Raw genomic sequence first — 27,374 nt, 5'->3', positions numbered from 1 at the left:
GTGCTTGGGGAGCGGGTGTGTCAGCGCATAAAAATTTGTTATAATCTACAGCAGCAACAACAACAAGAACACAAATTTGTTTTTATTACAATTTATTTGTTAAAATATATATTCCTTTTTTTTGATGGCCGGACATAAAAATAGCTTTTTTATGACTGATGAAGGATTTGTTGGCCAGGATACTGTGCGGGAGGTGGGAGAGAGAAGAGCATTTAAGATATCATATTATATTCTGATGCATAATTCTTCAAGGCGACATTGTCGGGCATTAGGAGAGTTAAATGTAATAACAATAAATTTATTTTAAAAGCAATAAATATAGGACAAGAAACAAAAATTGAGAAAAAAAGAAAGAAATCTGAGCTTTATAATTTGAAATATTGTCTGTTGTGGGAAAACCAAAGGGCGTATGATTGCTGTCACAGTGTATACGTCATGTGGAAGTCATGCGAAAATTATTGGGAGGCTATGTTGATGAGCGAGAGATTAGGAAATCACCAATTGAAATAACAGAAAGTCTTCAAAGGAAAGCTAAAGAAGTAAATACTTCTTTTCGGGGCAGCTAAAGGGCCAATGTGTTACCATAGGGGAGCTGGAGGACATTTAGAGGAGCTGAATGCAGTATGACGCCATTAGGGCCCCTGTGGGCGTATTGTAAAAATATTTCCTTTTTTCTGAACTTTCCTTTATTGCTCTTCAATTTATATTCTAATGTGGTGCCTTCGGGCGTATAACTACTGTCGCAAAGCATTCCCCCCACAAGGCATAAATATATGCTCTGCTCCAAAATTGCAATACTTCTTTTCGGGGAAAGCTAAAGGGCCAGTGTGTTTCCAGGGTGGAGATGACGTGAATTTAGAGGAGGTGAAGTGCATTTAGAGGAGTTGAAGGGAATTTAGAGAAGCTGAAAAGAATGTGGAGGAGCTGAAGAGAATTTACAGGAGCTAAAGGCCGTAATACACCCTTGGGTCCCAGTGAGCGGAAATGAATGAGCTGCATTGTAATAATTCTAATTTAATAATAATTCCTTTTGAACTCCCCTTTATTGCTCTTCAGCTTTTATTTTAACGTGGTGCCGTCGGGCGTATAATTGCTGTAGTAAATCATACGCCACCCAAGGCTCTGAAAATACTTCTTTACTAAAGGGCCAGTGTGTTTCCATGGTGGAGCTGATGGGAATTTAGAGGATCTGAAAAGAATTTGAAAGAGCTGAAGAGAATTTAGGGGAGCTAAAGGCAGTGAGACACCATTAGGGGCCCAGTGGGCGAAAATGGATGAGCTGTATTGTAAAAATATCCCCTTCTTTCTAAACCCCTTATTGCACTTCAATCTATATTCTAACGTGGTGCCATCGGGCGTATAACTACAGTCGTAAATCATACGCCACCCAAGACATAAATAAATGCTCTGCTCCTAAACTGCAGCACTTCAATTCGGGGGAGCTAAAGGGTCAGTGTGTTTCCATGGTGGAGATGAAGTGAATTTAGAGGAGGTGAAGTGAATTTAGAGGAACTAAAATGAATTTAGAGGAGCTGGAGGGAACCGAGAGAGACTGAAGGCAATTAATGAGAGCCGAAGGCAGTAAGACACCATTACGGTCCCATTGAGCGAAAATGGACGAACTCTATTGTAAAAATATCCCCTTTTTTCTAAACTTCCCTTTATTGCTCTTTAGTTTATATTGTAACGTGGTGCTGTCGGGCGTATAACTACTGTCGTAAATTATACGCCACCCAAGATATAAATAAATGATCTGTTCCAAAAGCGCAAAATACTTCTTTTCGAGTGGAGCTAAAGGGACAGTGAGTTTCCATGGTATAGATGAAGTGAATTTAGAGAAGTTTAAGGGAATTTAGAGAAGCTGAAAATAATTTAAAGGAGCTGAAGAGAATTTAGAAGAGCTAAAGGCCGTAAGATACCATTAAGGCCCCAGTGACTGAAAATAAATGAACTGTACTGTAATAATATCCCTTTATAGCTCTTCAATTTATATCCTAAAGTGGTGCCATCGGGCGTATAAATACTGTCGTTAAGTACACGTCACCCAAGGCATGAATAAATTCCAAAAACGCAACATACTTCTTTTCGGGGGAGGTAAAGGGCCTATGTGTTTTCATGGTGGAGATGAAGTGAATTTAGAGGAACTGAAGGGAATTTATGGGAGCCGAAGGCAGTAAGACACCTATAGGGCCCAGTGAGCGGAAATATATGAGCCATATTGTCAAAATATCCTTCTTTCTGGGCTTCCCTTTATTGCTACTGTCGTAAAGCATACGCCACCCAAGGCATTAATAAATGCTCTGTTCCAGAGCTGCCGGAATGTAATTTTTTTACGAAAACCGATTCTTCCTTTACGAAATCGGAAGAAAAAAATTGCAAAAATGGCAGATTCTTGCAGGTTCTGGAGCAGAGCAAAAACTATAATTTAAAATCTTACGTTTTGTGGGAGACCGGAGGACGTATGAATTCTCTCATAAAGTATACCTCATGTGGAGATCACGAGAAAGAAATCAGGAACTTAACATAGCGGTGGTGAGATGTCAAAGTATGTAAAGGGCCAGTATGTCTCTATGGGGAAGCTGAGAAGAAGTAAGGCTATCTGCCGACCAGTTAGGCGAGTTGAAAGCCAGTTATTCGGGCACTAAGGCGAAATATAGGTAACCTAGTCGAGAGCAGTATTTTATATTTCTCTTTAATATAAATATTAACGTTTGCTGTCCTTATTGCTTTTTATGGAGAACTAAAGAGCGTATGATTGCTGTCATAAAGTATACGCCATATGTATGTCATATGGTGAAGCCACAGAGGCCGGTATATCGATATAGAGTCGTGGTCTAATTATAGAGAATTTTTTTAAACAGGCAAAGCTTATACTTAGGGAAGCAAATGACTGTAAGAAGAGCTGAGGGTCAGTCAGATTTTTTAAGGATTTCGAGGCTCTCGAAAGTTTAAAAGATAGTAATTTCATCGAAGATACATAATCGTTAATTTTTAAGTAATTTTTTTAAGGACGTCCAAAGATTTTCTCAATGATACCCAACGTTTGATTTGCTAAGATTTTTTTTCAAGACTTTTAGATTTGAAAACGACAATTTTTTCAGAATGTTTTTATCAAGAACCTATAGATCCACAAACTGGATTTTTTAAGAATTTTTCTTCAAGGATTTGTGTATTTTTTTTTGCAAGGATACAAAACATCGATTTTAAATAAATGTTAAAAAATATTTTTAAGATATTATTATAGGACATTTTTCTTGAAGGACTATAAAAATGCAAACTGAATTCTATAGAGTTTTTTCCAGAACATCCAAGAATTGTTTTCAAGGATACTCAAACGGAGTTTTAAAAATATATCTGAAGTATTCTCAAAGGTTGTTTTTTAATTTTTTTTTCAAGGATTACAAGAAACCTTTCAAAAGAGTACACAAAGTTAGTTTTTTCCAATACTTATAGATTTGCATATGACATCTTTTTTTTTTTAAATAATTCTTTTATCAAGGATTGTGGTTTTAGACAATCTCGATTTTTTTAAGAATTTTTCTTCAAGAATTTGTTTTTTAAGAATATCAAACGTTGATTTTAATTAAACGTTCTTAAAGAATTTTAAGATATTATTCAAGGAAAGATTTCCAAACATATATTTTCACAGATCAAATCTGGATATTTTTAAGTTACTATCGACTGTTGAACATGAATACTTTTGACAATTTTCACCGACCCACTAAACCTCAATAGTAGATCTAATAATCCCTTTAAAAGTGTTCTCAAAAATTCCTTTTATTTCATCTTTAATTCTCATTTTAACATTGTACCCTGGAGCGTATAACTACTGTCGTTATGCATACGCCTCCCATTGCACAAATAAAATAATTTCCTTTTATTAACAATTCTGATTATTTCTGCCGTGCCTTGTCCTCGAATTTATGAAAAATAATAACAATAATCCACGCTAAAGTGGCAATATGAATAAGTACATGGCCCTTTCTCTCCTCCCTCTTCACCTCTCTCATTCTTTGCATTGCAATGAGAACAGCTGTTACCCAATTCACACAGATTTTTGGAGCGGTGTGAAAACGACCAGCTGTTATTAACGGGGTCACCATTTAAAAAATTCCACAAAAGTGAAATTCACATGACTCACTTAAAATGCACATTTGGTAAATGGGGAAATAAAGGAAAGCAAAATAAAAAAAAATCATTACAGTAACAAAAAAAAAAAAAAAAAAAAAAAACAATACCACGGAAAGTGAATTAAGTCAAAAGCGGGAGAAATTTTTGGCAATTTTTGTTATGGGGATAAGCAGCGTCAACAGATGCTGTTTTAAAGGGATTGAATGACAATAAATTTAGATATTTTGATCGTCCTTTATTCTCTCTCCATTCTCATTCTTTATAATTCTGTTCAAATTCTTTCCATTCTTTTAAAATTTCCAAATTTAATGCCAAATAATGTTGTTCTTTTCAATATTTTTCCTATTCAACTCCAATCTCATTTACGTCCCGCCAGTTGTGGCACATTTTCTAATTGCCTAAAACTACCTGGAGTAAATTTTTTTATTCACTCATTTCCTTTTTTAAGAAAAATTAAAAAAAATAGAAAAAGTTTTAAAATTTTACGGCAGTTATGCTAAGCAAATGTTCCAGCGAAAATACCAATAACTTTAACGGCGAACTGTAGCCAACGCAACACTCCTTGTGGCCAATAAACATTTAACAACGAAAAACATTTATGGCCATTTTCCGCAATAACTTTGCATAGAAACACAACGGGTGGGGGTGATAAGGGAAACAAAGGTAAAATGGCTTCAAAGAAAAAGTGTTACCCTATTAAATCAAGAAAATATTGAAAATAATTTGAATTTGAACAAATTATGATTGTGAGGATACCTGGGCGTATGCGTATTGACAGCACTCATACGCACTATCATGCCAAAGAAAAATTGGAATTCTCAAAACAAGTAACCGAAGGGAATAATTTAATGTAACAACGAAAAATACCAAATATGTTTCTTTGGAGGATAGGACACTGAAGTACCGGGTAATCTCTACAGACGAGGTGAATTTCATTTGAGTCTTTAGACAATAGTTAAGGATCCATCGAGTCATAGAAATTTATAACTTATTCCGCAATAAATTTCACTGAGATTGAGGGAGCGGGGATGAAGAAGATACTAAAAGCAAGAAGGCTTCAAGGAAAAATTGATACCCTACCCATAAAAAAATATTGGAAACAATTGGGATTTGAATCTAAAAATGTTGATAGATAAGGGCGTATACCATCTGACAGAAGCCATACGCACTATGGCACCAAAAATAAAAACAGAGCCAGGTATTTTCTGCAGACAAGTTGAGGGGCTTGTGAGTCTTCCCTTTCCGGGAAGATGTTTGTGGGCGGAAGGGGTGACGAAAATAAGGTAATAACATTCGAATACAATTTTATTGATAGGACACCATGGCGTGCAGGTACTGACAAAGCTCATACTCAGTATGGAACCACAGACAATCAAAGTAGCTCCTCAGAAGAGGGCTCTATGACCGACTTAAAGGGATCGGGTGTCTACATCTAACATCGAAAGAAAATTACAATATTTTCGACAATAAATTTGAAATGGAGGTATGGGAGAACATGAAGCTGGCGAGCCAGAGTAGTATCCACACAAGGAGCTGAAGGACCAGTGAACTTACACGAAAGAGCAGAAGCACTTGCAAAACCGTTATAGCAATCATAAACGCCAAGCAGTATTTAGAGATGAGCTGATAGGCCTGGAAGTCACTAAGGCGATCTGACGGGCCAGAAGTTGTTTTCGATTCCCAAACGTGAATTTTTAATGGTATTCCGCCGAGTATCTTTGTGATTCCCAAATTCGAACTTTTTATGGGTTTTTTCAAAGGACTTTAATTTTTTTTCAACGCCGGTTTTTAAGAGTTTTTTTTAAGGATACCAGAGTAGTCTCCACCAAAGGAACTGAAAGGCCAGTGAACCTACACGGAAGAGCAGAAGCTCTAGCAAACCCGTTATAGCAATCATAAACGCCAAGTAGTCTTTAGAGATGGGCTGATAGGTCTGGAAGTCTTTAAGGCGATCTGACGGGCCAGATGAGATAAAAATTATAGATCCCCGAGTGTCTTTTTTAGAACTTATTTTAGAAGTCGTATTTGTCCGAGTATTTTTGATATTTTTTTAGCAATCATAAACGCCAAACAGTACTTAGAGATGAGCTGATGGACCAGGAAGTCTCTAATGCGATCTGATGGGCCAAATAAAATAAAAATTATAGATCCCCAAGGGTCGTTTTTTAGGACTTCTTTTCAGAAGTTGTTTTTCATCCCTAAACGTGAATTTTTAATGGTATTCCGCCGAGTATCTTTGTGATTCCGAAATCCGGAGTTTTTTTGCCTTTTTTAAAGGACTAAAAATTTATTGTCAACTCCGGTTTTTAAGAACTTTTCCAAGAATACCAGAAAAGTTTCCACAAAATGAACTAAAGGACCAGTAAACCTACACAGAAGAGCAGAAGCAAAACGGTTATTGCAATCATAAAAGCCAAGGTCTCCTTAGAGATGAGCTGATAGACCAGGAAGTCCCTAAGGCGATCTGACGGACCAGATGAGATAAAAAACGTAATTTTTTTAGAACTTTTTTCAGAAGTTGTTTTCGATCCGTAACGTGAATTTTTAATAGTATATCTCCGAGTATCTTTGATATTTCCAAATCCAGAATTTTTATATTTTTTTTCAAAGCACTTTAATTTTTTTTCAATGACGGTTTTTAAGATTTTTTCCAACGATACCACGCGTTTTTTCATAAATACCCAATGCGTAGATTCAATTTTTTTCTCAAGGCTATACAAAGCTGATTTTTAAGGACTTTTTTAATACCATTTTTTAAAGATATTTTAAGGATACTTTTGCATTTCCTTTGGATGGGTTTTAAATTTTTTTCAGGGATACCAAACCGTGTTTTTATTGGATTTTCTCCCCAAGACTTTTGAAGGACTTACGGATTTTTTGGATTTGTTTATAATTGAATTGAATGAATCTAGCCTTCTGTTTATTATTAAATACCGTTCGTCTTTACTTCCATTATATAGACTTTCAGCTGGTTGGAATTGACGCCCTGGCCTTTTAGCTCTTTCATATAAAGTCCCAGGTCATTTTTAGAATTCTATAAGTCTAACCGGCCTAAGATTTGTTATATAGAGTATCTGAGGCCAAATTCTTCTCCGGGAAAAGTTGAAGCCTGTACCTACCAAAACATAGTTCCCCGCTCCAATTGATGTAATGTAATAACGTTCCATTCGGCGTATGAATATTGTCATTACTTATACGCTCTCATGTACTACTAATGGTAACAAATATTTGGTTTGATTGGTTTAATTTATTTTTACTTGTTTTTTTCACAAAATGACGAATTTATGCCATGGCCTAGAGTTCCACATAAACTTATCCTTTTTTTATTCTAAATCTATTCCAGCGATTAATCTCCCCTAAATGTTTTTTTTCTGTTATCATTACTAATCCCCTAATTAAGATAATTCGTAACAAATATTTGCACTTAGCCATTAGCCGCAATGACCTCTCTCAAATCGAATATGTAGATGTAGGGTGTGTGAGTGTGTGTCTAACTCGTTCGAATTCCGACAAATATTACGACATGTTGCATTTGTGTTTTGTTTATTGTAGCCAAGCTTTATTGTTCCAAAATAGCTGGAGCGGCTGGCTGGTGACTCCGAAATGGAGTACCATTAAAAATGGTGTAGTATTGTGTTCTGTGTTCTACACGACCATAAACTCCGGCCATAATGACGGCTATTACTATTACTTTGGGGTTTTTCGAAAACTAATAACTGTTATCAGCCAAGCATGGAAATGGGTATTTAAACTCTCTTACCCTCTCTCCCTCTTCGTCTACATTCAACTCTTCCTCCCTCTCTCTCTCTCTCTCCCTCCTCCTTTTATCACTCCAGTGAAGAGTTTCCAAGTTGTGGGAGTGTTAAGCAATGCATTTGCCAAATTGAGTGCAGTGTCATTCCAGTTCCAAATAACACACCCCTCCCGTCATTGCCATCATTAATGTTCGAAAGTTAATGTGTTTTTGTAATAAAACAAGAAATTCCATCAAATGATAGTAAACAAATGAGGAAAAAAGAGGCACAAACAACTAACCACAAATAACAAAAACCACATTTCAACAAGTAAAGAGAGAGATAGGGAGGAGGAATGAGAGAAAGACAGGGAAATGAGAGGGTGTGAGTCATCTTTTACCCATAATTTTAATAATCGTTAGGTTTATGGGCTGCTAAACAAACGTTGAAATAAATGCTTAAAAATAAAAACAAGGCAGCCATTTATAAAGAATGCATTTCGTAGAATATTTTACGACTTGATGTGTGTTTTTTTATCTCTTCCTTGCATTTAAACTTTTGACCTGTGTATATCCTACTAGGAATTTATTAAATATTTTATTGTTTTAAAATCATTGCTTATCATTTAGAGTTTCCTCCGGATTATTTGGTGTATTTTTTAATGTTTTTTTATTTTTTTCCGCTAGTGTGTGTGGGTATTACAATTGGATGATGGTACGTATACATGTTGTCGTAACTTATACGACCTTTCATACCAGAGAAATTGACAGATTTTCTTCACATAAGGCCGATGAATTTCTATAATTCTTTTACTTTCATCTGAATTATTAGGAAACCAATGTTGGGTTATGGTGCGTATACATGTGTTCGTAATGTATACGCCCCTGTGTCCCAACATGCAATAGCTTACCAAAGAAAACTGATAAATTCTTCCTGTCCTCTGGAGAAGATCTGAAGGCTAATTTTTTTCCTTTAGCTAATTTGTGCAGAAATGTATACACGACCATGGTGTGTATATAGGGTGAGATGAAACAAAACTGCAACCAACTTCAGACTGCTGTCATTTCTAAGCCACTCGTCCGACAGCTGTTAAAATTAATCCAGTGACAGCTCATTATATTGTTTACAAGCGTACAAAAGCATTTTGGTGAGAATTTTCCAGAAAATAAGTTATTCGTGGTGGAATTCGAGCCTGATAGTGTGATTTATTTATATTTGGTTGGAAAATCACAAGTGGCTATCGTTAGAGCGCTTCAGCATTTAAATGTGAATATATCTTTTGTGTCTCGTACCATCGCTTGTTACCGTGATACTGGTAGCGTAGCCCGACTTCAAGGAAGTGGACGAAAGAAAACAGCAACATTACCAGAAATGGTTCGAAAAGTAAAGAAGCGACTTGATCGAAACCCGCATCGCAGTGGCCGAAAAATGGCTACTGAGCCGAACATATCGCAATATTCCATTCGGCAAATATTGAAAAATGAGCTCGGGGTAAAGCCATTGAAATTCCAAAAAGTGCAAGAATCTACAGCGTAGCGAAAAAAAAAAACAGACTCAAAAGAGCTAAAGAGTTGTTTCGCTTGGCCGAAAGTTGTGAACTGACGAATTTGGTTTTCTCCGTCTCCGTTGAGAAAACATTCGTTGTCCAACAGTTTGTAAACAAACAAAATGATCGTGTTTACTTGTCAAAGAGATCAGCTGAAAATGTGCACCTTCGGTTGATCACCAGAACTCAAGCGCCGGCCATGGTGATGGTGTGGGCCGCCATAACAGCCGATGGTCACTTTCCGCTTGTATTAATCGACCGTGGCATCAGAAAAATGCCGAATACTATCGAGAAAATATTCTGGAGGGTGTATTAAAGCCATGGGCACGCAAACATTTTGGCCGCAGACCTTGGACATTCCAACAGGACTCAGCACGCGTCACCCAAGAATGGTTACAAAATGAGGTTCTTCGCTTCATTTTCAGCGCACAATGGCCACCAAAATCTCCGGATACCAATCCGTTGGAGTATTTTGGAAAGCAAAGTTGGCAGTTAAAAATACCAAAGTGTCGATTACTTCAAGCAAGCGCTTCGACGGAAATGGGACAAAATACCACAGAGCAACATTCGGGCAGCGTGTGGACGGTTTCATTGACCATTGAAGGCCATAATTCGCGCCAATGGTGACCGATTCTTAGAAATCTAAACTTACTCTAAAATTTGATGCTATTTCCGACATTTTTTGCTTTCATTCAATAAAATTTTTAAAAAAAATGTAAAAATTATGGCGTTTGACTTTGTGGCAGTTTTTTTTATCTCACCCTGTTATGTATCAAGAAAATTTGGAAGGATTTTGAATCAGTTGACATTGAGATGCCCCTAGGTCGTATACATGTTGACAACACTTATTCGCTTTCAGATATGAAGGAAGATTGGCTTTAGAAGTCAGGAAAGTGACTATATTAACTGGTATACGAAAAATCCTTTTATCCAGAATGATCAGATCCTTTTGCAAATATTTTTCTTCCTCCAAAAATATAATTTCTGGGATTTTTCTGTGGCTTCGGAAATGTCCACGGAAATATTGAGAATTATTTGAATTCCAGTCCATTAATATTGCTAGGCTAATAGGGCGTATACATACTGACAATACTCATACGCACTGTTCTATCACTGAAAATAGCTTTTTGAGGTAGGCAGCGGAAATATCAGTGATACCAAACCTACAGATCATTGAAAACTAAATGCCCTTAGGATCTGTACAACCGGCCCCATAGAGCTAATTTGAAGGATAATCGAATCCCTTTAAAGAATAATTTTTTCTTTAAAAGCCATTATTTCTTCTTTCTCCAAAAATTTAAATTCTGGGATTTTGTTGAGGCGTCGGGAATGTCGAAGGGAATATTGGGAGTAAATTGAATTTCAATTTCAAATAATAGTGTGGGACTAATAGGGCATATACATAATGATAACACTCATACGCATTGTTCTATCACAGAAAAATAGATTTTTAAGGCAGAGAGCGGAAATATCAGGAATACGGGGATTTATGGGACCATGGGTTCCTTATGTATTCTCCGAAATGAATATGTTTTTTGTAGGATACTCAACCTATAGATCATTGACAAAGCTAATTTGAAGGATGATCGAATCCTTTTAAAGAAAAATTTAGAGGCATTTAAAACTGGAGATGGCTATTTGGTTGTTACGATCTTATCCTGCTATTTTTCAGTACAAGGCAAGACGTATACTTGTTGTTACAACTAATACGTCCTATTAGCCACAACTTAATTTTGGTTTTTAAACGGAGTCATGACGACCTAAAATCTATAGGATTTTCAAAATTCCAAAAAAATTGTCACCATAAATTTTCACCCATCGTAAAGCCAAGACGTATACTTGCTGTCACAACTCATACGACCTATTGGCCATAAACTAATTTTTGCTTATAAATGGGGTGTTTTCCGACTCCAATATTAAAAGAATTTTTCACTCAAAGAAAATTCAAAAAAATCCTTAAATTCTTAAAATTTTTTACCCATCGAAAAAATAATTTCTAATCTAATTTTCCTAATTTCCTGCATAGAAAATGCCCCACATCCTTGGCGTTCGTGTAAAGAGTTGAGTATAAATCTAATTTTAAAATCCGTTTTTTTTGTCCTTCATTCATTTTTTTCTCTGTTTCTCAGTTTTCAAAGAGTACTTTATGGCGCACGCACTCTCTCACACATTTGCATGTAAAGTGGCAGGGTTTATATTTTTACATCATGTTTTAATAGGATTTACACTATTTTATTTAAGCGTTGCAAGTTTTTTGTCCGGGTGTGTGTACCATGTATGTGCGTGTGTGTGTGAGTTTAAATATTTGTATATGACTCTTGGCTCTAAGCCGTTTCCACATGTGTGTGTCTGTGTGTGAGTGTGCAAGTGTATGCTGTCCCGTTAGAAGAGGATCAACGCCATAGCCACCACGAACCACTAACCACGAGTGGAAATTGTAACGCCAGCCCAAGTCGTGCCAGTGGTTGTTGTAGTTCTTGTTGTTGTTGTAGTAATATCAGTTTAGCAACCCCAACAGCAGCAGCAGCATCAGCATCAGTGCAAAACTCAAAATGCAGACACCAGCAGCTTGGGATAGAAAAAATCACTTGAATTTTTATTGTTATGAAAGAGGTTAAACATTTTTACCACCAGCATTTTTTTGCAACAGCTTATTCATGTTTTGGTGTCTGTGTGTGTGTATGGGTGTGAGTAGATTTCATTTCACATTTTTTCGGTGGAAAATAAAATATTTATGGTTTTCACAGGAGCGGTGACAAGGGGAGAGGTTGAAAAAAGGGCCTTTGTACTATAAAATACTTTCAGAAAAAATCTCAGTTCATAGAGTAGTCTCAGAAAAACGTTCCAGATTTAGACGATCTTGGGAAAGGTTCTCAGTTTATAAAAGACTTCAGTCTATTAAAAATTTTCTGAAGCGTCTTTTTTGTCCAAGGAATCTTAATTCGAACATTTCCAAAAGTGTTGGTGAGAGGGGGAATTTTACCCATCTATTTAGATTACTTTGCCTTGCAAACTTTCACAGCGCCATTAAATTCGTCTTCGTTTTTAGCTCTACTTTCATAATCTGCTGGATACACCCTGTAATTATTTTTTGTGTTGCACAGTGTAATTTACGTTTTTGAGTCCTGAAAGTCCTTAAGAAAAAATACATAATTGATTCGTATTTGAGGCTCTTGAAGTCTTTGAGAAAAATTGGAAAAAATAATCGACGTTTGAGTCTCTGAATGTCTTTGAAGAAATGTTCGTCAAATTATCCATGTTTAAGGCGTGGAAGGTCCTTGAGAAAATGTTTTTAAATATTTCCATTTGTTTAAAGCTCTAAAAGGCCTTTAAAAAACAATTTGGGAGCTCTGAAAAAATGTTAAAATAATTCACGTTTGGAGCTCTGACAATCCTTGAAGAAGTATGGTCCAATAATCCACGTTCAGGGCTCAACCAATCCTGGAAAAGTATTTTTTTTTTTTGAAAACTCCAATTAGAAAAGTCCTTCAGAATAAAAAAAAAAAAGAAAACAATGTCTAAGAATCTAATATTTCCGAAAATATTCTTAGCAACTCCTCGTTAGAGGAGCAAATTGTCCTTCAAAATTATAAAAATTACCTTTGGGGTTCTGTTCAGTCCTTCAGAAAAAAAAATCAAAAATACCGTTGGGGATGTTACAGACCTTCGAAAAACATTTGGAAAACTGATAGTCTGGCTGAAAATAATATCATAAAGACCTTGTTTGAAAAGTGGATTATCCTTCTAAAAATCACATCGGAGGATCTGGTAGCCCTGCAAAAATATGTTCAAATGGGCCCTTGGGAATCTTGTCTTAAAAATGGGAAAATGTCAAGAAAAATCAATTTTAGGGAGCTGATAGTCCTTGAATAGGATATTCCGCAGCAAAAGCTTTTTTGCTTTTTCATGTCTATAAGTCCTGCAGTAAAAATTTTATAAAAACCTTGAAATATTGGATTTAAATGGTAATTGAGAGTCTCGCAAAAACTGTTAAAAAATATGAGGTAGTCCTGCAAATACCCTCTAGAAGCGCCTATTCGGGGATTAGAAGAAAAATTCTTAGGAGACAGGTTTTAGAAAATCTGATAGTTCCCAAAAAAAAAAAAAAAAAAAAAAAATAATAAATAAAATAAAAAAGTGTCCTTTACACAAATAAAATTTGTCTAAAAATACCATATTTGAGAGCCTGTAGTCCTTCAGAAGAAAAGCTGGTGTTCTTTGGAAAAACTCCCAAAAAATGTACAAACAATCCTTCAAAATAAAATATTTAAAAATCCAAGGGTATCCTTTAGAGGAAAAATTCCTATTGAAAATACGTTTTGGGAACTTTCCTCAAAAAATCATGTTTGAAGATATAAATATCGTGAAGAGTCCACATTTGGGGGGAAAGATCTTAAAAATCCCCGTTGGGGGATCTGATAGTCCTACACAAAAAATCCCAAGAAATCAACGTTTGGGAGCTTAAAAACTCCGCATAAGGTGTCTTCTGCCTACGGAAGCCTTTGAGGCCCCATCCTGGCATCATGTCTCTCTCTCATAAAATCACAGAAGCCGAAACAAAAAAAAAACACCCATAAACGAACTTATCTACCAACACTTTAATACCCATTGTAGTTGTTGTTGTCGGCTGTTTTTCCTGTTGTTGCTACTGGTGTTGGTAATAAGTAAATGCAATTATTTTTTGGTCCTGTTTTTTTTTGCCCCATTCCTCCATGGCCACCATGCATGTTTTCAGCAGATACGTGGTGGTGTAGAGGAGCTAAGCTATTTTTTAGTTGTTGTCCATTGACGCTTTTGTGTTCAGGCAAGGTGTTGGTAAGCATTCGAACGTGCAAATGTGTGAGAGAGAGAAATGCGAGCGCGAGTGTGTGTGAGAGAGTGTGGATAGTGCTCCCATAAATTAATGCGTATAAATCTATGGTCATTTTATGGTATTGTCATCACGTTTAGAAGTGATTAAAATGAATTAAGATTATTAGAGCTTGCCGAGCGTATAATGGAATTATATTTTTAAATAAAAAAGTATACATTTAAATCACGTTAGAGAATTTTTTAGAAAGAAACGGGAGTTGAAGTTGGGTGAAAATGTAAAGGAATTGAAATGAGGGAGACAATAATAAAGAAGATTTAATTTCCATTTTTTATGGAAGTGTGAAACATTGACTTTAGTTAGAGAAGATTTGAGTGGCAGATTTTTAAAATACCTTAGCAAACTGAAGTTTATTGACAAACCTAAGGAAACTAAAATTTAGCATTTAGACTCCCTGAACATTTTTTGAACTCCTTGTACGCGGTCTATGGTGCGTATGACTAATGTCACAACTCATACGCAACCTTTATCCCAATATTTATTTCCCATCTTCTAAATACGGCACACACAATAAATATGTTCTCCAATAGTTTATTTATATCTTTGAAAAATTTATTGATAAAATCTGCCAGAGAATATATTTGGGTGTACTATGAAATAAATAAAAATCTCATAAAAATATCAAAAAGCCTATCTAAATCTTTTGGTTTTGTTGTATAAATATATACTCCTCTTATTGTCCAAACACACACATCATTGCAAACATATGTATATGTAAGAATAATAGAAATATGGAAAATATTTACTACAAATATTCCATTTATGTTATTCCAGACACATAACAGAAAAATACAGACACACACACTTATACAGCCGTAAGGAAGGATTGAAAAAAAGGGTTGACTTCTTGTATTTTTTTTTTTGGATTGTCTTGACCATATGTTTCATTGACAATAATTTCAAAATATTTTGTGGTTAAATTGTATGGCCATAACATTGTAGACACATCGGGGCAGCTGGAAGAACAAAAAAAAAAAAAAAAAAATTAAACATATACAATTCGAAATGGAAAGGATTTGAAGGATGAGAAAAGGACTATCAGCTTCTTAGGCGAGAATTTTTAAGAATTTTTAGAAAAAGTTCTTAAATGCTAAAAGCTTCCCAAATGTAGGAATATCAGTTCCTTCAATTGTGGATTTTATTTATCAACTGGGCTAAAATTTTTAAAGAATTTTTGTAAAGAACTACCGGCTCCGTAAACGAAGATTTTTTCGAGTTTTATAAGGAAAGTAAACTTTTTAATATTATCACCAAGTGGAGATATGTAACATTAAAGAAGGACTATCAGCTTCCCAAACTGTATTATTTACGTGTTTTTTTAAAATATAACTTATGATCCTTTAGAAAAAATCTAAAAAAATTCCTAGTATTGAAAGCTGATAATTAGAACCAGTTAGACCTTCTGAAAAAGTCCAAAAAAATGAATAAAAACACACTTTGGATATTTGGACTTAAAAGGACTAAAAAATCCACAAACCTGCAATTTTACTTATTCGATTCATAGAAAAATGGATTTTTTGTGATTTTTTTTTTTACCAAAGTGCTATCTGCTCCATAAATGTGAACTTTTCAAGATTTTTTTGAAGAAATTTCTTCTGCTTAAACGTTGATTCTCCACGTTTTTATTCTAAGACTATCAAATGTGAATTTTCCAAAAACTCGTATTTTTCAAAAGTTTTCTTGAAGGTCTCTTATAATCTGAAGACCTATAAATACCTTAAATGTGGATTTATCAAGACTTTTTTTCTGAAGGAATACCACTAGCAAGTGTCCGCTATTTTATCAAAGAAAAGTCCACCTTAAAAATTTAGATTCGTTCCAACAGTTTGTGTTACGCCTTTTTAGAACTCAAAGTTCACAATTTGTTCAGTTTGACAACATTTTAAAATTTTACCTTTTACACAAAAAGTCTTTTGAAGTTTTCCGAGGAGGATATTAACAAAATCATTCCACAATGGACCCACATTAGATTTTCCTGTACAAGACTATTTCAACGTCTGCATATGAAAATCCTAGAAATCAACAATGAGGTCAATATCAAATTACAGAATACCAAATTGCACCCAATTTAGTATCACTTAGTACCTTTCGAACAATTGTAGTACACATTTCCAAAATTACCTACATATCTTAACCACAGACACCAGTAGAGACCTCAATATCGAATTTCGCGATTCCAGCTCTATTCTAATGTTACAAATTTGGTACAAAATAATACTTTTCGAACAATTATAGTACAATTTTTTAAAACCGCCTCCATAACTCAATTCCAGATACCAAAAGACCCCTCAATATCAAATTTTAAGGATACTGCTGTAATCCCTTCATCCGATACCAACATATACCTTAAATATCAAATTTCAGGATTCCAGCTCTATACATTAAATCAAAACCAAATTTAGTACTTTTCGTACAAATATAGTTCATCCAATACCAAATGTAGTACTATTTAGTACTTTGTGTACAATTATAGTACGCATATCTAAAACCAGCTACTTCTCTCAACCACAGTCACCAAAAGTGGCATGTATTTCAAATTTCAGGATTTTAGCCCTATTCCTTGACCCAATATTAAATGTAGTACTATTTAATACATTTTGCACAACTGTAGTACACACTTCAGAAACCACGTCCATATCTTAACTCCAGATAACACAAATACCATCAGTAATATAAATATCAAATTTCAAAATTTTATCTCTATCCATTCATCCCATGCCAAAAATAGTACCATTTAGTACTTTTCGTACAATTATAGCACACATTTCCGAAACCACCTCCATATGTACGGGCTTCCCATGAACAGCAGTCCTAATACCAAATTTTAAATTTAAAACACTATATATTCACCCAATTGCAAATTGTACCAAATATGGTACTATTTTGTACTTTTCGTGCATTTGTGGGACTCATTTGCAAAACCATCTCTTTTTCACAAACCAACCACCCACAGGAACACCAATACAAAATTTCAAAATTCCAGCTTCATCCGTTCACCCTAAATTAAACTTTTCCATATTCAGTACCATTTAGTACAGTTCGCACACATTTAGTATATATTTCTAAAATCACCTTCATATATCAAACTTATTTGCCAAACTTGATTCTCAGCCGAAATTTCAAGTTTTTCAGCTCTATCCGTTTTCAAAATACCAAATGGTACCATTTTAGAAGTTTAGTACCATTTTGGAATTTTTTCGTAACCTTAAATTTCGAATTTCCGCAAGAACAACTCTTTTTTACAAACCTACCACTAACAGGAACCTCTACAGGAAATTGAACAATTCCAGCTTCATCCGTTCACCCTAAACAAAACTGTTCCGTATTTAGTACCAGTTAGTACTGTTCGCACACATTTGGTACACATTTCCAAAACCACCTTCAAATATGAAACTTTTTTTCCATACTTGATTCTCATACCAAATTTCATATGTTCAGCTTTATTCGTACCTAAAATACCAAATGGTACCATTTTAGAAGTTTAGTACCATTTTGGAATTTTTCGTAACCTTAAAGTTCGAATTTCTTGATTCTCAGCCGAAATTTCAAGTTTTTAGCTCTATTTGTTCCCATAATACCAAATAGTACCATTTTAGAAGTTAAGTACCATTTGGAAATTTTTGGTAACCTTAAAGTTGGAATTTCCAAAAACTCTTTGGTACATGTAGCCTGAACTCCGTTAGTGACTCTAATTCTAAATTTCAGAAGTCTATCTCATTCAGTTTCTCCAACACAAAGTATTAAATTTTTAGTACTTTTTGTACTCTTTTAGTACGAATTTCCAAAAAAACCCATCCTTATATGACGCCTACGCACCAAGACTGACCCTCGTGCAAAATTTCAAGATTCTAGCTTCAGTCGTTTCACTACAGTTATTTCACAACTTTTTATATATAACTTGCCCCCTAAAGTATGCATCAAATTTTGTATTTATCCTTTAGTCGTGCCTATTTCAGCTGTATTTGTTTGTTTCCGTGAAGGTTAAAAACATCTCAATTTAATAACAGATCAAATATTCCAAAGAATTTTCTCTCCGATTTTTGATGGCAAAACAAAATTTCCTCAAAATAACGATAATCCATGGCAAACAAGAAAAATGCTTAACAATTTCGATTTCTTTGTTTGCCCCGATTCGTCATTACAAAAGGATTGAATTTATTTCGTTACTTCAAACAGAACAATAAAAGGCACTTTCCTCAATCCCCCTCCTCAAAACGATGAGGATGAAAAAAATATGCATATCAATATATTCTGATAACAGGCAATTTCGTATCTCCTACTCTTCCTTCGATGGTTGTTGGCCTTTGCTTTGATGAAAAAGCGAAAAAATGCCAGCTTGTTTTGCAAACGAGATTGGAAAATAAAATAAAGGGAAGTAGAAGGAGACGAAGACGAGGAGGAAAATCTGACAAGTCATCATAGTATGTTTCCATTAAGATGATTTACAATCAAATATTAAATCTTATTTGTATGCATTTGCATGTTGCCTACCCACACACACACTCTTACACACACACACCTACACATTGCCATGTACTTTCCATGGCAACATAATACCAGCATTATTTCAGCTCCAAAGAAATTGTGGAGCAAAAAAAAACTAAAAAAAAAAAACAACAAAAATTGAAAAAGAAAATTTTCGTCCATGATTTGTTTACAACGGCAGCTTAAGAGTATTTACCGAACCTCTGAAAAACTTTGTCTTTTCATTATTTGCCATCCTTGCCAGCCTGAACTGAACTGGATTTGAAATGAGCAGAAAAACGCAACATTCAACTAAAAGATTTGCATGAGTGTCCTTCCGCCCCTCCTCCGCCACAGCTCGCTGCTTAACTCTGGGTAATTTGTTGAACTTATTTGGAGCAAATGCCATGTCCTTGCCGGAGGCATAATACCAAAACAGCGGGGAGATTGCCTGCTAATGTAAGAGCTTTCCATGTTTTGGGGTGGGAGAGAGGGGAAAGGGGCATAATGTGGGTGGTGGCCACCAAACGAAACTTAATTCAATTAGCTTGAACAAATAGTTCAACGAAAAATTCCAAGTCCTCCAAATCCTTTTTGGAGATGAACAGGGACCTCAAAGAGAGGAGGGGGTGGGAGAGCATAAACTTTTATTTATTTGAGTTAAAAACGATTTTGAAAATTATATTTTGCCCGTGAATATGGCCAAAATATAAATACCTTACATTTGTGAAATTCAACAAAGAATGCAAGGTATTTGTCAGGGAGCTCTGGATTTGAGATTTAATTGGAAATAATCCATGGCGAAAGCAAGAATTTTGAAAGGGGGACGAATAAATAAAAGACAACAGTTTCACGGCACAGTAGAATAATTTTTCTTTAAAAACAACCTGGAAATAAACGCAGAATAAAATAAGATAACACTTTTCGGAATAGAAAAAATTCGGAGTGTTTTTTTTTTCGAAATAAAAAAGAACTCGGAATAATTGTTTATCGTATAGAAAAAATCGCAGTAATTTTTTTGTTTATAGAAAAATTTCGTCGTAACTTTTTGATATAGGAAAAAATTCGGAGTAATTTTTTCGCATAGGAAAAAAATTCGGAGTAATTTTTTCGCATAGGAAAAAAATTCGGAGCCATTTTTTCGTATAGAAAAATAATCTGACTCATTATTTGCGTATAGAAAAAAATTCTTAGTAATTTTCTTTGTTTAGTAAAAAATTCGGAGTATTTTTTTCGTCTAGAAAAAAATTCGGATTTGTTGTTTTCGTTTAGAAAAAAATTAGGAGTAATTTTTTTGAGTTTTGCCTTGTTAAGGCGAAGATCATATGTTTTATGATTGATGTGTTTGTTTTCTCTTTCGAGACGAGCTTAATGATCAGGAATTTGCAGTGAAAAGGAAAGCCAGATAGACACTATCACACACTCACCACTATGCGACGCGTTTCGCCGTTGGTTAAGCGGCTCATCAGGCATATTTGGTGTGGATGATGGCTTACAAGGGCCGTTCTCTGGAAAGTAGTATATATTTCGAACTTATTGCAAATTAGCATATGTGAATTATACACTAGAAACTCTCCAGGTTCGACTCAAGTTCTATTGGCAGATCTTTTTCACAGCAAAGTTTTGTTTTTGTAGTGATGGATTTTTTTGTCCACAACAACTACATTGTTTCCAATGCATACACTTGTTTTAGTGCTGCTTTAGGAAGACGGGTTAATGGCTCTGAACGTAGAGACGGCAACTTCTAGTTGGCTGCACACCGAGGTCCGCGGTTCAAATCCCACAGCCAGGCTCGGCTGAATTTTTGAGTTTTGCCTTGTTAAGGCGAAGATCATATGTTTTATGATTGATGTGTTTGTTTTCTCTTTCGAGACGAGCTTCCTAAAGCAGCACTAAAACAAGTGTATGCATTGGAAACAATGTAGTTGTTGTGGACAAAAAATCCATCACTACAAAAACAAAACTTTGCTGTGAAAAAGATCTGCCAATAGAACTTGAGTCGAACCTGGAGAGTTTCTAGTGTATAATTCACATATGCTAATTTGCAATAAGTTCGAAATATATACTACTTTCCAGAGAACGGCCCTTGTAAGCCATCATCCACACCAAATATGCCTGATGAGCCGCTTAACCGACGGCGAAACGCGTCGCATAGTGGTGAGTGTGTGATAGTGTCTATCTGGCTTTCCTTTTCACTGCAAATTCCTGATCATTAAGCTCGTCTCGAAAGAGAAGTAATTTTTTTCGTTTGGAAAAAAATTCGGAGTAATTTTTTCGTTTAGAAAAAAATTTGAATTATTTTTTCTTTTAGAAAAAAATGGATTATTTTTTTCGTTTAGAAAAAAATTCGAAGTAATTTTTCCGTATAGAAAAAAAATTCGAAGTAATTTGATGGGGCATCGAAAATATTCGGAGTAATCTTTTTCGCATAGAAAAAAATTCGGATAAATTTTTTTGCATTTTTTTTTTAATTTTTTTCGGAATAATTTTTTTTTTTCGCATAGAAAAAATTCGGAATATTTTTTTTCGTTTAGAAAAAAATTTGGATTATTTTTTTTTTTCGTTTGGAAAAAAATTCGGAGTAATTTGATGGGGCATCGAAAATATTCGGAGTGATCTTTTTCGAATAGGAAAAAGTCGGAGTATTTTTTTGCATAGAAAAATTAGGAGTAATTTCCAATTTTCTTCATAATTTTTTTCTACGCGCAAAAAAATTACTACGAATTTTTTTTTCCAGCTCATTTTCGAGGACCTTTAGTGTCTGCCTACTGCTTTACACCAAAATAAAAATTTGTTTTAAATTTGTAGTTTTTCTTGTTTTTTTTTTCGAAACATTTCAAAAATGTCCAGTGTCAAAATATTTTTTTCTACCAATTAAATTGTTAAAATTCCTAGACAAAAATATTATGAATTTAATACATGTTTTACTACTCAGTCTCTCTTCCTCTCTCTCTCCCTCTCTTTACCTATTATACAGCTTGTTCTAGCCCTGTCATTACAAAACTATTTAAATTGTGATTTAATAGATAAACTACACAGGACTGGTCTGGCTAGCAGACAGGCAGTCAATAACAAGTTAAAAATACAATAAGAACAACAAACACAACTAAATTCAAAATAAATATTTTATCCTGGGATGTTTTACAACAGCATACCAGTAAATAATAGGGGAATGTATGGTATTTCAGAATTATGTTTCTTAATGGAAAGGGGAAAATATTGTAGAAATATTTGAATACGAAAAAACTGATTCGGCACATTTTCTGATCTGATCAAAAAAAAAAAAAAATAAATAATAATAATAAATAAATAAAAATAAAAAAATAATACTAATTAAATAATAATAATAATAATAATAATAATAATAATAATAATAATAATAATAATAATAATAATAATAATAATAATAATAATAATAATAATAATAATAATAATAATAATAATAATAATAATAATAATAATAATAATAATAATAATAATAATAATAATAATAATAATAATAATAATAATAATAATAATAATAATAATAATAATAATAATAATAATAATAATAATAATAATTATAATAATAATAATAATATATAATAATAATAATAATAATATAATAATAATAATAATAATAATAATAATAATAATAATAATAATAATAATAATAATAATAATAATAATAATAATAATAATAATAATAATAATAATAATAATAATAATAATAATAATAATAATAATAATAATAATAATAATAATAATAATAATAATAATAATAATAATAATAATAATAATAATAATAATAATAATAATAATAATAATAATAATAATAATAATAATAATAATAATAACAATAATAACAATAATAATAATAATAATAATAATAAATAAATAAATAAAAGAAAAAATATTCTACGTCAAAAAGTTCCGTTGAATTATTTTCTGTGCTGAGTACATTGAGTACATTCTCTCTCTTCCAAAGACTTACGACCTTCGAAAAGATTTTAATTCTCACTACAAATGATATCTTATTAAAAAAATTCTCAGAGCAATTTGTTTGGCTTCCCATTCTCAGATGAGCGCCACCGTTCGTTTCTCCATTTTGTACAGGTGTCAATGATTATTCATTCATTGAATGATAACTCAATCGAAACATGTTGTTGTAGCGGCTCACATACACACAAACTCAATTTCCCAACACCTGTGTGTTAGTACCGTGTTAGATGGGATTTTGGGGGCGCCACTTTGCCTTGTCGAAAAATTATGGAGACTCTGAGGATACAACTTGATGATTGAGTGTCACAATCGATGGCATGAGTTTTGTTAATGCTTAACTTAGACAAGAATTCAATGAGTGTACAGTGTGTGTGAGTATGTGTACGATACACCTGATTATTGTACGTGATTTTGTCATTTATCCATGACACTGTGTCATACGTCACATGACAAACAAACACACAGCCTTAACTCTTTTGATAAACCCTGCTCACCTTCTGACTTCTCACTCTCTTCTTGTTTTTGGATGGTTTATAGTTGTGTCTTTGTTGTTGAATCTCATAACAGAGAGAAGAGGAGGAGCTGTACAAAAAAGAGCAACAAACCAATTTTGAATTCTACAACAAAAAAAAAAAAAATGATTACAAAAAATTTGCATATGAAAGGATATTGATTTTGACAACAAAGTGAGGAAGTGGACTAATGGAAGTGAGAACAACGAAGATGGCGTAAAGTTGAGAGGGAATGTGTAAAGAGGTAGAGTCATTTGAGTACCTTTTCACTGTGTAAAGAGAAAATTTTCAATGAGAAGAAAAATTGATTTTTTACAAAAAACTCAAATTTCACTGTGCAAGAACTTTTTGTGTTGCACAGTGTAATTTGAGTTTTTGTTAAAAAAAATCAATGTTTCTTGTGATTCAATTTGTTCTCTACACAGTGAAAAGTTACTCAAATTATACCAATTTTTTTTTCTATGCCAAAAAAAATATTTCGAATTTTTTTCTTTGCGAAAAAAAATATTTCAATTTTTTTCCAAAAAAATATTCTGAATTTTTTTCGTTCCTAAAAAAAAATTCAGATTTTTTTCTTTGTAAAAGAAATTATTCCAATTCTTTTTTTTCGCAAAGAAAAAAATTCGGAGTAATTTTTTTCACAAAAAATTTATTTCGATTTTTTTGCCAAAAAATTATACCGATTTTTTTATTTTCTTAAGAAATTTTTCATATTTTTTTTTCTTTGCCAATAAATTATTCCGAATTTTTTTTCTTTGCTAAAAAAAATTTTCAGATTTTTTTTTTTGAGAAAGAAGTTATTCCGATTTTTTTGAGAAAAAAATTATTCAGATTTTTTTTTTTGCGAAAAAATTTATTTCGATTTTTTTTGTGAAAAAAAATATTAGAAATTTTTTTCTTTGCGAAAAAATCATTCAGAATTTTTTCTTTGAAAAAAATATAATTCAGATTTTTTTCGTTTGTTTCCTTTGCGAAAAAAATTATTTATTTATTATTTTTTTCTTTGCGGAAAAGAATATTCCATTTTTTTTGCGTAAAAAAATATTCCATTTTTTTTGCCAAAAAATTATTTTGATTTTTTTTGCTTAAATAATTTTTCAGATTTTTTTTCTTTGCTAAAAAAATTATTCTGATTTTTTTTCGAGAAAAAAAAATTATTATTTAGAATTTCTTCGTTTGTTTTCTTTGCAAAAAAAAAATATTCTGTTTGTTTTTTTTTTTGAAAAAAATATTCCGGTTTTTTCTTTGTGAAAAAAGTTATTCCGATTTTTTTTGTGAAAAAAATTATACCGAATTTTTTTTTTGCAAAATTTTTTTTTCTTTGCGAAAAAATTATACCTTTTTTTTCTTTGCGAAAAAATTATTCAGAATTTTTTCTCTTTTTTTCTTTGCAAAAAGAAAAAAAAAAAAACAGAAAATTCTTTGCCAAAAAAGTTATTCAGAATTTTTTCTTTGCGAAAAAAATATTCCAAAATATTTTCTATGCAAAAAAGATCGCTCCGAAATTTTTCCTAATCTGAAAAAACCTATTTTTTGCCATGCCAATAATAATAATTCCTAATATTTTTCAAAATATCCCTGTTTCTGCATTTTCCTATCCTTTCCCATCACACCCTCGTACCATGCCCAATTTCCATCTACCCATAACTTATGGTGATAGAGATTTTCAAAAATTGTCTACATTAAATCCCTGCTACATGACATAAGGGGATCATTGTCATCTATTCTATCTATTTTTTTGTGAGTTTTGCTGCCATGGCTATGCTTGAGTATATCTGGCTGCCGAAAGCTTTAGTTTATGTTTGTAAATCATGTAAATTATGAGGCAATTGTTTTTCCTTTGCAATCATACAAGAAGCACCTGCAAGTCCAACAAAACAGCAACACACATCTACACACACACACGAATAACTCATGTATTGTGCTTAACCTTGCATTTTTAAACACTTAATCATGTTATTGACAAAGAACTGAAGCAGAGTGAGATATAGAGAAGGAGAGCGAGAGTTAGTGAGTGGGAGGCAGTGTCATGTGAAGAGCAATGTTTAAGATAGTCATCAACGACAACAAGAATAATTTCCGTTTGTTTTTAAAAACAACTACAAATAGAGTTGTTGCTCTACATGTGTTCAGAGTTGGAGAGTTGGGGTGGGAGAGAGAGATTCATAGTCTCTTTGCAATACACCATGTGTGTGTTGTTATTAAACCCTCTATTGACTGGGTGTCCATTGAAGAGTGCCAAGCCAAAGGCATAATTTATGACCCCAAAAAAGTGTTTAAAAATGCCTTTGCCTGGTTGTTGGCATACCTGTAATGTGGGGTAAGAGGTAGAAGCGAGGAATTGAATGTGAGTTAAACTCTGTGTCACAAACAACCCAACTGGCTGGCCATAATTCTGGGCACTAGAATTGATGCCATAGTAGATCAATATCATTCTTACGCATTGTAGCCATTCTTTTTGGATGAACTGCAGCCACTCTCTTCCTCTCACATTGCTGCTGTGGCAAAGTGGGCAAGTAAATTATTATTGAATCGAACGAATACTGCATAGCTTGCTGCTCCAGCTTTGAACTCCACGAGAGTTTCATGGTGGTATATCTAACAGCCATAAATTACAATTTATGTTCAAACAAAAGAGGTACATTTAAATGTTTATGGCATTCATCCATTCTTACTCTCATTCAGTCAGCCAGGCAGTCAGGCATTGGAGAGTTGCAGGTATTTGTTCGAATTGTTGTTGTTCTTGTTGTACTTTTTTTTTTGGAACGCTACAAACGTAACGTTTATTTCAAATGTTCATTCATTTGTTCATTTAAAGGGGTACTTTGCCCCTTTCAACTGTATTTTGTCTCTCTACCCTTCTCTCTCTCTCTCTCTCTGTGGGCTCCCCAGGCAAAATCATTGCCTTTGGTTGCCCCGTTGCTGTTGTTTTTTTCACTCTTGCTGCGTTTTTGCTGTATAAACGTGAATTATTTTAATTGTTGTACCAACACACACACACAGATACTCACTCGAATACACTCTCATACACAAACACACACATTGGGCCATTTGTTCTATGCGAAATTGCTTACGAGGCAATATACAAATAAATTTGCACAATTAAAAACAGTCCATGCAACAGAGTGGAAATAAATTGTATGCAAAAAAAAAAAAAAAAGAATGTTGTAACGTTTCTCTTGTTCCCCTCTTCCCTACCGCTTGACACCCTAACAATAAACTATTTACAATGAGCTAAGCAGAGCTGAGCTCTAGGGATGAACATAATAACAATTTTATTGTTGAAAATCCAGGCTACAATTTAAAATCAATTCTAAGCGTAGCAAATATCCAGGGCAACATAAATGAAAAAAAAAGGTAGAGAGAGCTGAAATGGGTCCCCAATGGGTTAAGGTACAAAAACGATAATAAGGTTTCTGGAGCATTATTTTAAGGAAAGGAATATGTTAGGCATAATAAGGCTCCATAATAAAAATAAATTGAAAACAATGGCGATTTTCCTTCATTAGATCATTTACTCAATAGCTGACGTATGAGTGTTGATAGCACCTATACGCCTGATGTAGTCATATGAATTATATTTGGATACAATTTTCGTATTTTTTCCATACAACAAAAATATTTTTTAATGTTTTTCCATCATCGGATGGCTCAAAGAAATACCGATTGTAGATCCTATTTAGATCCCCTTGGACAAAATCCGTTTTAGGACATTTGGAGTTGCTTTAGAGGTTTCCGTTAGTCCAGAAAATACAGTATACTATGAAAGATTATGAATTTTAGGGGTATACTGGGTGAAATTTCAAGTCCTCAAAATTCTTTTTGAAGATGTACTGGGAGAGGAAGGGTATTTGGGGAGAGAGGGAGAGCATATACTTTTATTTATTTGAGTTAAAAATCATTTTGAAGTTAATATGGCTAAATGTAAATACCTTGAACTTGCCAAATTCACCAAAGAATGCAAGGTATTTGTCCGGGAGCTCTGGATTTGGGATTTAATTTAAAAAAATAATCCATGGCGAAAGCAAGAATTTTGAAACGAGGCACGAATAAATAAATAAACAAATAAATAAGTGCGTATACGTATTGAAAACAGTTATACGACACCGTAATAAAATTGTAATTATAAATTATTA

This window comes from Musca domestica, unplaced genomic scaffold, assembly GCF_030504385.1.
Source record: "Musca domestica strain aabys unplaced genomic scaffold, Musca_domestica.polishedcontigs.V.1.1 300, whole genome shotgun sequence".
NCBI lineage: Eukaryota > Metazoa > Arthropoda > Insecta > Diptera > Muscidae > Musca > Musca domestica.
The sequence above is the reverse complement of the archived record's forward strand: the minus strand, read 5'-3'. Positions refer to the sequence as shown.